Below are 11,132 nucleotides of genomic sequence, written 5' to 3' on the forward strand. Positions count from 1 at the left end.
CATGACCTGTCTTGAGATCAGTTAGGAGAATCTGTATATTGAAATGACAGCTGAACTCACGGAGTGAATTCAACGCGCGCATTTTATTATTTTTCAGGGTAACTACATCTCTGTGGCTCTTCCGAAAAATTTTTTTCTTAAATTTCCTGTAAGCAGACTTATACTTTGAGCTTTTAGCTCGATAATCAATAATAGGTTGGCTTTTTCTGCCTTCTGACATCCGTTGGAAAGTAATGTCAGCTCGGACGATTTCTTAACGGAAATTTTGTTTTGCGGAAGTGAGGCGAACGATATGAATTCCGAGGGCTTATAGAGACAGAGGGAGAATGCAAGATAATAACGCATGGTAGCTTGTTCAGCAGTTGTCTCTAATCTTCCAACAAAATAGCTGTGTCCATAGAGACCACTGTACGGAACATTGCATGTATTGTGCGACAGAGTACGGCAGTCTTTGTTGATGTCTTGGTTTATATTTCGCAAAATTTAGTTCTAGTGCCAAGGCTAACGGTTTAAAATCTGCCTCAAACTACAATGCATTCAATAGATACAACATATGGAAATGCGTGCGGGTAAACGGCTGAGTGTTAAGTTTCCACAGAGGCACATTATCTTGCAGAGTTTTAAGGCTTTTCAACTCGAAATAACTACTTGTTCGCTTTCAACATTTTCCGCAACCTTTTTTAGTTTCCAAATGGCACAGACGCTATTAATTTATCTCATCTACATCCTTGCCAGACTAGCTAATATGTTTGATGAATTTGATATGCGAATGATAAGTTCAAAGACTGAACACCAACGAAAAAAAAGGTCATCGCCTTCAGAATACGGTTAATTTAACAGCATACCGGTTATAGCTCATCAAGCTTGGTTATAAACTTAAATAAAAAGCACTAAATTTTAGCTTTATGAGTTGACTTTTGTTTGATGTTGACAAAAATCTTTAAAAGCTCACATCTTATTGGATAACGTTAATTGGCACCAATAAGGGTTTTTGCGCGAATAAAACAAAATTTTTGATTGGTCCGGATGTCCTGCGGAGTCATGACAAAACTTTGATATATCGAGCAACGGGAGAAAACACAAGAGGCAAAATCATTTTACTTTTGAAACAAAATCGATCCATTGTACAAAGTGAAGCCGTATAATGTGTTCCTATAAGACTAAACTTTAAAAAGCTCTATAACCAGTGTATATTAACAGTTACATTTAGTTCGTGCCTGCGCGAACGGAAAGATTTTTTAAAAGTTCCTCTTACTTTAGGGTAAAACCATTCTGTAGATAAACACCCGGCTTTCTTTATATCGCTCGTCTTTTTTTATAGAGAAGATGAAATTTTAACAGACATTTTTATATCATTTTCACATATCGTGAGATCCTCGACCTAGAAAACACGAAATATTCTTTTTCCTATTCTTCTACTTTAATTATCGACAGCAGGACATCCTTAAACAATCGTAAACTTAACACAAACGATTACTTGGAACACCGAATCAAAACATATTTTTTAAAAAAAATCGATTGGATTTTCTGTTTCCATTTGTGCTCTTCTTATTTACTACGCCGTTTGTTTCAAATACTGCTTAGAAGAAATTTCAGTACTTGGCATGGTTTATTTTTGTTTGAATTTGATGATAAAACCAAGAACATCAGTATGGATAATAATATATATGTTAGCTGACATTAAGTTTATTGTTTGCCTAACAAATGTCCGCACCTCAACAAAATTACCGCAAAGTCAAACCTTATATCACGTAGCTAATGGTGGCCATGCTTCTAAAAACCACATTCGTTCGATAAAAAATATTTCATTCTTAACTTGTGTTAACGAACTATTGTTTTAAGTTTATTTTTGAAAAACAGACTGTTTACCGTTAACACATGAATACATATTATTATTTAATGCAGAAGGCGCCACTTCATGGCTGTATTAGCTTCTTTAAGACAAATTGGACATCTTTTTACAGGAGATTGAAATTCAGCTCTTATATGCTGTGGACGTTTTATAAAAGGTGGCCAACATATTAGTGTGCCCGGGCTGTTGAATAAAATATATGTTTCTCTCAGAATAACTCAGTTTCATGATTCCGGACGGCCAATACGTAAACTGCAGACAGAAGTTTTATTTTAAGTCCTATGCTGGCTTATTTACGTATAAACAAAGGATTTTCACGATTACTCGAAATCTTGAGGAATAGAAACGAACAAATAATTAAACCAATTGTATTAAAGACTTTGTAAGCTTACAAACCAGCGAAAGCAGCCGGTTCCCTTAAGCTGAGTCAAATTTCATTATCTATGTTTAAATTTGAATCTTTCTCGTAAGCCGTCAACATCAATCATTTTTGCGCACGAACCTTCGATATTTCGCTTCACCTGCAGTTTCGCTATCGCGCGTTATCTTTTTTAGGCCTGCCAGTGCTATCTTATCAAAAGTGTCTTTCAAGAGTCTAGTTTGTTCAACAGCTGTATCATAACTCCGTTTTTTTTGTATTGGAGGGCAACGAGCGCGTACGCAGGTTTGCCCGACTATCAAAAATTGCACACCGTGCACCCAAATTCTGGGGAACACGCAGGATTCAGCCTCCGTGAAGTGCAGTGGAGGCCGAAACCGGGGAGCACTGCCTTCGTGATCACAGTGGCTCCAGTGCCCTGTAAGTATGAAAACGCTGCGCTCTGCGCGGGCTTTTATACCCTGGCAAACGCTACAATGTTGTGGGAGCTCGTTTGACGCCATATGTTTTTGTAAAAGCCTGCAATTTGCTGCAAAGCAGCCAATAAACTTGACCGTTGGGTTGTTACGCTGCGTGGTGGAGTACTGCGCAAGTGTACTTTGTGCGCGGGTTGTTAGGTCACGTGTTCAGTCATCCCAACTGTGTTTTGTCCAGCTGCTTGAGCGTTTTAGTTTTAATGTTATGAAAAGTTATTTTTAGAAAAATTGTGACTTTTGTGTTGAGGCATAATTTGAGTATTTTTCTTGAATAACGTAGTTTTGTGCACTGAAGCTTAGGCCATCGATTTATTAATCTTAAAATTCACTACTCTTCAAATGCATGAAACCGTTCGAATTTAGTCTCTATCAGTAAATTTGGTATTTCTGTCTTCTCAAGAAGTCTTATTAAAATCAAGATAATTAAACAGCTAGCAGAAAAAGCACAAAGAGGACAATTAAGCATGTAAAAATGAAATAAAATCTTGGCAAAGTTGTCCAGGCTCAGTAAATTATAGAAGGCAGGTTTACACGTTCGAAAAAAGGGTATCTGTTAGTTTTGACAACATTGCATTCCATGTCAGTAATTTGAAACTTATCTACCAGTGTTAAGGTGATGTTACATGAGACTATTTTTAATAAAGAGTTTTCAACGCCCCAAACAACTTTATTGCACAAAAAAACCTACGACATGTTGCGTTAAAAATTGTTCAGCGTGCCATGTTACAAGACATTGACTTTTTAGCCCAACAAATTGTCTTTAAAAATTGTCAGTTTTACAGGGACCACTCAGAGGGAACAAGGAAAAGTAACAAGGAAAAAATATAATGAATTAAAAAAAATTACTGAAAATATTTCGTTTCTGGAAGCCATATTATTGATTCAGTTTGTAAAGGACGAAAGTAACAGCAGTTACTATAGCCAAACTTGAATAAACTCGCCTTCAACGTAGATACTTAAAAAAAAAAAAAAAAACAAGTAAATGCGGACAGTTGTCTTCAAGGTTTTCAGTTATTATTGGAAAATGGTTAGGCTACTACAGGATTATGCCCTTTATTAAAAACTTGGTTTTTAAGGAGACTTCTCATGAAAAAGGCCTGTTTCATCGTTGGTCAGTTTCGATCCCACCAAATGGGTTAAGTTTATAAGACGATACCATTTGTTTTCAAGCCCATTCTAAAGGTAATTGATTTTGTAACATAAAGTGAAATTGCCTTTTCTGTTTTCATTCCTTCTGGTAACATCTCATTTGCCGGTACTTCAACATACCCGGGAACATAGTGAGAAAGGTTCATGAGTAGTCAGGGTCAGTGAGTAGTTTTATCGAACTTTTTTTGTGGAGCATGCCCCCGTACCCCCACGGATCCCCCTCCCCCCTAAGTTTACTCACTTCAGGGTTCGACTTTCAGCCCCGCCCCTCAAATTCTTCTCAAAATGAGTGAAAATTTTGTTTTAACACAGCCGAAATCAAATGCCCGATTCCCTCTATGGCGCACGCCTACACGGAATCGTGGTAGTTGCAATTACCGTGATTCTCTGCAGGCGCGCGCCATAGAGGGAATCGGCCATTGTGCGATTAAACATGCAATTTTTATTTGCTTCTTATAGACAAAAATTAATATGTACTTCCTAAAGGAAAAATTTCGCGGGATGGAACCGCTGACCGGAATGTTAACGCTAAACGCAATGGTGCGAAGGTAAATTATGTCTAGAGCAGAAAACGGACCAGTCGAAAAATTGAAACTGAACACATTCCCGCACAGAGAGCAGAGGAGCCAAATTCGACCTTAATAAATATTTAAATGTTCGATCTATTTCGTAGCGCTTGTCATACGTTCCGATCTCGCTGTAGCTATATTTAGGCCGGCTAACATAACTGCCAATCGACTGCTGCCAAGTGGCTTTAGTCTTCCACTGAACACATGCAGCATTGTGCATAGAGGGGGTCAAAAGGTCTGTGGATCGACGGATTTTAGCGTGCGTAGCTGGCTGTATCGTTGGGTTTTAATGCTTGCACAAGCAAGCGGCGAAGTCGCGAGTGGCTTTGGGAGGAGGAGATATTTCAACTCCTCCTCAACAAGCCACTCGCGGCTTCGCCGCTTTCTTGTGCCCGCTTTAAAACCCAACAATACCGCCAGCTACGCAGGCTAGACGGATTTGGTCTTTAAAATTAAAGCGCACGGATTGCGTTTCGTGAGTTTTATGTATGGAACTCCACATGGAATGACTCCAGAATACCTTAAGACCAGGAAGTTCCAGGCTCCAGACTGTGAGCCCAAACTGAACGCGCGCAAACAAAAAAGGAAAGTTTCGACCCGCCGGTGACATTTTCCAAAATGGCCGAAAAAAAGGTATTCTTTTGTCTACATGTTAATTGGCCTTCATGGCTTCGTTTTAGGGAAATGGTCAAAACTATTGTACTCAGACAGGACCCACTAGTTGCAAAAAGACAGGTGGTCTCTTCATGTACTCCCCTTCCCCACATATATGGTGCCTTGTCTGTATAGCCCCACTCTATCAGGAGTAGAAACTAAGAAAAAAGATTCAAACCTTCTTGTGCCATTTCTCCCGCAATGCAAGCTTCATGTACACCAAATATGAAAGTCTCAACTTGAATTTTAAGGCCAATAAATTTTGTCTATTTGGCTAATCAGACAAGTGGTGTCTTGCATAGCCCCCCTACCCCTACACAAGGCGGGTCCTCGTCGAGTAAACTTGTTATGACCACTTCCCTTAATCCAAAGATTCTTTTGACCTCTGCAGATGCAATCGAGGCCACAAATTTTTCATTAACATGAAAACAAAAGAATAATATATTTCCGCCATATTGGAAAAAGGTGTATACCAGCTTTTTCGCTCTGCCATTCACCCTAATTCGTTCTCCTTTATGCTTCCTTTTTCGTTTGCTCGTCCCCCACAATTGAAGAGCCTGGAACAGACTTTCATGACTTAAAACAACCACACAAGACAAGAAGTGCAATTTAATTATTTATTTTTCTACAGATATATGCCTATTTATTGCACAATTAAGCGCGAGAATGCCATTAATTACAAAAATCAGCGAATCAGAATGTTTTATTGCTGGTCCAATACTTTCTAAGTGTTAGACCAGTAAAGTTTCTCTAACTGCTGTTTCTCCAACTGCACGGGAACATACCATACGATTTTTCACTCAGTACGGCCACGCGTTAACTTATTTATACAAGTTACATATATACAAGTTGCACGATATCCTACTATTATCCGTCCACTCTCTTTTTTAATTTAGAATTCCCTTACAAGACTACATAGGACACCACATGTACAAATTGAAAAGCAATAAACCCTCCATTTCAAAATCTGATGTTAAACCATGTACTTCAAAAAAATCTTCTATTTTAAAAAATACAGTAGGACTTACAACATTATTGAAACCATATACTCGAAATTGAGATTCGTGAATAAAACAATGTTCACCCAACATATGGAATATCATTATGTTAGCTGGAATAAGAAATGCAGTATTGCATTAAATTATTTTTTTCATTCAATTCATTACATTATATGAATCATTATCCAGGTTGAATTTGAGCTTTAATTGTATTACTTTTATATTTTAATCTTTTTAACTTTTACTTTAGGTGTACTTTAAGTTTTTGTGATTTTTTAATTCGTTACTTTATTGTTAATAATTTTAATTTTGAGTAAATTATTTTTAAAGGTACTTACTTAACAATTAAATAATTATATCGTATGATTCGTTATATCATATAATTCATTATATCATAAATCATTCATACAATCGATTATACAAAAACTATAATGAATCATATGACGTTTTTCGATATATCATATACTTATAATATGATATATCGATTGATGTCATATAATTCATTATGTCATACAATGAATTCTATGATGTAACAAATATTATCATAAAATTCATTTTTTATATAGTAAATTGTATGATAAACGAATTATGATATAACTAATCGTATGACATAATTAATCACGATATAATTAATATAGTGAAAGTAATATACAATGACATACCACAGTATAAGGGGAAAATTGTTTAAATCATGAATCTGCAGTTTTAGAATATATGGTTTCAAAACATTTTGCAAGCCCTACTGTATTATTTGAAATGCAAGGATTTTTAGGGACATGGTGTCTCATAATTTGAAATAGATGTTATTCGATTTCTTTCAAATACTGAGTATCTTATTACCGAGCTTATGATTGTATAAAATTGTATATCAGACAAAACGTTGAGTGGATTTTCCTAACCCGCGAAGCAAAATGTAAGGGAAAGTTTCAATACTTTGACCCAATCAGAATTCGTAAACGAGTCCAGTAATTTAACTTGACTATATTAAGTAGTACTCGAGGATCTATTTCACGGGTTAAGCAAAACCACTCTTGACGTTGCTTTCTCCAAAAAATGTCTTATACCACGTGTAGGAGCTGCAGCGAATGGGTCTGCTAGAATGGGATACTGTCCTGAACCCTAACTTGAGTGATCAAAAAAAACATATCTCCTTGCTATATAAATAAAGTGTCAAACAACGTGTAAATATATTCTCCCAAATTGCAGTGTTTTTCTGATGTAGAACCAAATTCTCACAACTTGCCTTGACTATTCACTATCCCTATTTCTATATAAAAGTACTCATCAACTGAGCCAAAAGAGTGTTTTACGATGGCTATACTACTATCTCCAAAATCAGCATTCACAATGTTTCCGTTGAATAGCCAGTCAGAACTCATTATAAAGAAGACTGAAAATATCACGTTTGGAAACATCAATATGGCCGCCATGACGTCACGGAAAACGCCTCTTTTTAAACGATCTTTACGCATACGTTGTCCATTGACAAAAGCAAACTGTTTATAATTGAAATCAATGGTCGAGCAACTTCGACGGTTTACCTGACGTCCTTGAGCATCAGTTCGAGTTTCCGTTGGATAACCATCAGTCTGAAGTGATCTGGTCTAAAGGTAGGCTGCAATGGGCCGAGAGAGACCTGCTAACTGCTTTTCTATGTCGTTGCTATCTGCAGATATAGGGTTACTGGCTGTGTAGCTCAATGGAACTGCATAGGTGTTGAGAACGTAGTTGCAAGCTGCATAGGTCCATGGCAGATCCGCTATTCTGGACGGCTCTCAGAAGATGGCTGACTGACTAACGGGATTGATGTTGTAAGCCAGGATCATTTCGCTGCCCGCCATCTCACGTTGAAGTGGTAACGACTCTTACCCGTCAGGTATATCATTGTTGACTTGGCACGCCGTTTTATTGCTGAAATTAAAGAAAAAAGGAATCATTTTTGAGGTTTTGCTAACATCTTTTAAAAGTCAAATATTGCTTAAAAATACACGCAGCTACAAACTCACTTCTCTTGAAACTATAAGGTCTTGTTACCGAGATGCAGGTCCTGGAAGATGAAGCAGGGAAAAATGATCGTCAGAGCCCGTAGTCTGAACGATGTAGAATTGCTATAATAATCCTCTGATTCCAAGGCAGCAGGAAAAATCGGCACTATCTGGTGGCGTAGACGATCATTTGCAAAGCCGGAAGCCAGTGCAGGATATAGCTTGTTGAGGCAGCAGGGAGAATCAGCATGCTTTCTGGTGACGGGGAAGAGTGATCCTCAGAGCCTGTAGTCTGTAGGATCTTGGATGCTGAAGCAACAGGAAGAATCGGTATGCCTGTCCTGTGGCGGGGAAGATAATCCTCAGAGCCCGTAATCTGTAGGATCTTGTACGCTGAAGCAACAGGAAGAATCGGAATGCCTGTCCTGTGGCGGGAAAGATAATCTTCAGAGCCCGTTCTGTATGATCTGTTGCTAAGCGAGTCCTCCTTCCTGTGGGGGGTTCCTTTTTTCCTTGACGCTGAAGCAACAGGAAGAATCGGTATGCCTGTCCTGTGGCGGGGAAGATAATCCTCAGAGCCCGTAGTCTGTAGGATCTTGTATGCTGAAGCAACAGGAAGAATCGGTATGCTTGTCCCGTGGCGGGGAAGATAATCTGCAGAGCCCGTAATCTGTAGAGGCTGAATGCTGAAGAAACAGGAAGACTGATCGACATGCCTGTCCTGTGGCGGGGAAGATAATCCTCAGAGCACGAAGTCTGCAGGGCCTTGTTACCGCTGAAAAGCTGAACTGATGGTTGTGTGATCAGAGATTGGTATAATACCATTCTGGTGTAAATCTGCATGAGTTCGCGTTTTAAGATAACACATGATCGCGTTGTCAGCTAAATGTCCAAACAGTGTATCCGTTGAGATGCCATAAACTGCACTGGAGTTATAGATGAAATGATGCTGATTACCTACGAAGCTGCAACATATAAAGTATGCTACCGAACTGTACACGAGTTAAGAGATCTAAATTGCCAGGACATATCCCGTATATAGTCAGCCAGGACAGAATCAGAGACAGAATCATGAGATCTAAGGCTGTAATAGAGGAAGAGATGGTTAAAACTGAGGCTCTAAACTGAATATAAACTTGAAATTCCGAAGACTCGAATCTTCAACCACATGAATATGCATGTGTCGATGATGTAATCAGGTTATTAAATGTTGTTTCCATGAATAAACGGAGATTACTGTTCCTGGAAACCTTAATTAAGCTAGACTGATTAAAGAATGCTCTTCTTCCTACATTTCAAAAGCTTCAAGGTCCCTGCACCAGTACCCTCAGGATCTCCCTGACAGATAATGGGTCTACGGCCCATAATTCTTGCAATGGTTGTGTTACCTTTGGGGCCCCTGCATACACACATTTGCTCCTATGAATCTGACATGTGGGTTAGAACAAAAGGTCACCTGATATAAACCCGATTTTGTTTCTAGGATGGTTCTTACATGACCATGGTACAAAGTCCATGCACGAGGGCTCCCCGTCCAACTCGCTTGGTGTAGATCTGATGTGGCTATGGACAAATACGAGGTCGTCAAAGACTCATGATCAAGCTGGACTGCTCAGTTTCTGATGTGGTCATCACCAATCAAAACACTGGTAGGGTAAAAAGCTGACTGTCCAAAAGTTCTGTGTGTACTGCAATGGGCAACATGGCAGCTGGTGGGGCAGGATACAAGTTGTTTTTCGTTTTACGAGAGCTCGGTCATCTGGTGGTAACCTGGCTTTGTAGAAAACTTTATGGATGCATTAGTCAGACATAACAAATCAAACACCATGCATGAAAACCTAAGTTGTAGAATCAAAAATAGACTCCGCCACATCAATATTCTCTGCTTCCACCCGGCGAATAGTTCTTGACTCTTTCCTTGGCATTGGCTAACTGACAAATAATAATGTTACAATAAGTGATAAGGTTCACGCGCTTTTTGATCTTTTTTTGTCTCGAATCTTTCTCGGATTTGATAGTAAATCAAACAAGACTAATAGTATCCCATAGTTCTTGTGTTTTCTCTTCTGGCTTGCTTAGAAAAGTGTTATAAATACTGATTCAACCCGTGTAGTAGCCGGCGAAAATTGCACACAATACTCACAATCAAGCATCACTCCTGTGAAAAGCTCAATCCTTTGTAGTTGACAGTGACCCAACCGCTTGTTTTTTCGCCTTGGCTTCATTGAGGCAACACCAAAACAACCTGTAAAGGCTTAACTTCGAGATGAGTTAATAACAATTAAAACATGATTCAAGTCGCTCACTTTCGCTTACCTCGGGGCCGGTTTGCTGTCGGTTAGGGTATCTGACTACATTGTACTTTCCTGTTTTATTTTAAAGCATGCGCCAACATGCAGATACGAAAAAAGTCTAAACTCCAAACGATTAAAAGTGGAAAACATTTAAGCAAGAGTTTAGTCTACAGAGCATATACTTACCAAGTCCTCTTTACTTCTAACAAAAGGTAGTGTGGAGTGCTGAACATTCAGTTACAGATGGTCGCGCGTGGTTTATCTACCTGCATTTAAAACCGCAAAAAAAATAGCAAATCTTGTATAAACATAACGATGTGCAGCTAGTAACGTACCTCAGTCTTTAACGGCGTGATGTCGTTCAGATCCAATCCAGAGAAAGCTCCCGGTGTTAGCTGACGGTCACATTGCCTTTTCGTTGTTTCTATAGGTAAAGCGACGCCAAACGAAACACCAGGTTTTGAGAATTCGTTTGTCTCCGAAAATGGACATATATTGTACTTACCTCGTTTTACGCCGACAAAAATGGGCGTAGCTAGAATCCACCAGGACGCGTAAAGTTGACAAACTCGTCGAAGTCATCCCCGAAAATGGACGACCTAAACACTGGAAAAAGGCTCTTTGGATACAATTGAAGCGAGTTACTGCGTCCCCGAAAATGAACGCCTGGAAAAAATAAGACCAGCAACCTTTCACCGATATATCTTGCAGTCCTTGCCACCATCTTAAATTGCAAAGAGTAATCTCGAAAGGTAACGAGCCAGTCGGAAAGAGAA

The 11,132-nt window shown here is 38.9% G+C and overlaps 1 non-coding gene across 1 annotated transcript; it reads right to left on the bottom strand.

The window, feature by feature from the left end:
- Window positions 1–2,495: 2,495 nt before the first annotated feature.
- LOC144659047 (U1 spliceosomal RNA) lies at window positions 2,496–2,659 on the bottom strand. Its single transcript, XR_013571856.1, has one exon. It is a non-coding gene; the product is annotated as a U1 spliceosomal RNA (small nuclear RNA).
- Window positions 2,660–11,132: the final 8,473 nt, after the last annotated feature.

This window comes from Oculina patagonica, chromosome 6, assembly GCF_052425735.1.
Source record: "Oculina patagonica isolate OP01 chromosome 6, crgOcupat, whole genome shotgun sequence".
NCBI lineage: Eukaryota > Metazoa > Cnidaria > Anthozoa > Scleractinia > Oculinidae > Oculina > Oculina patagonica.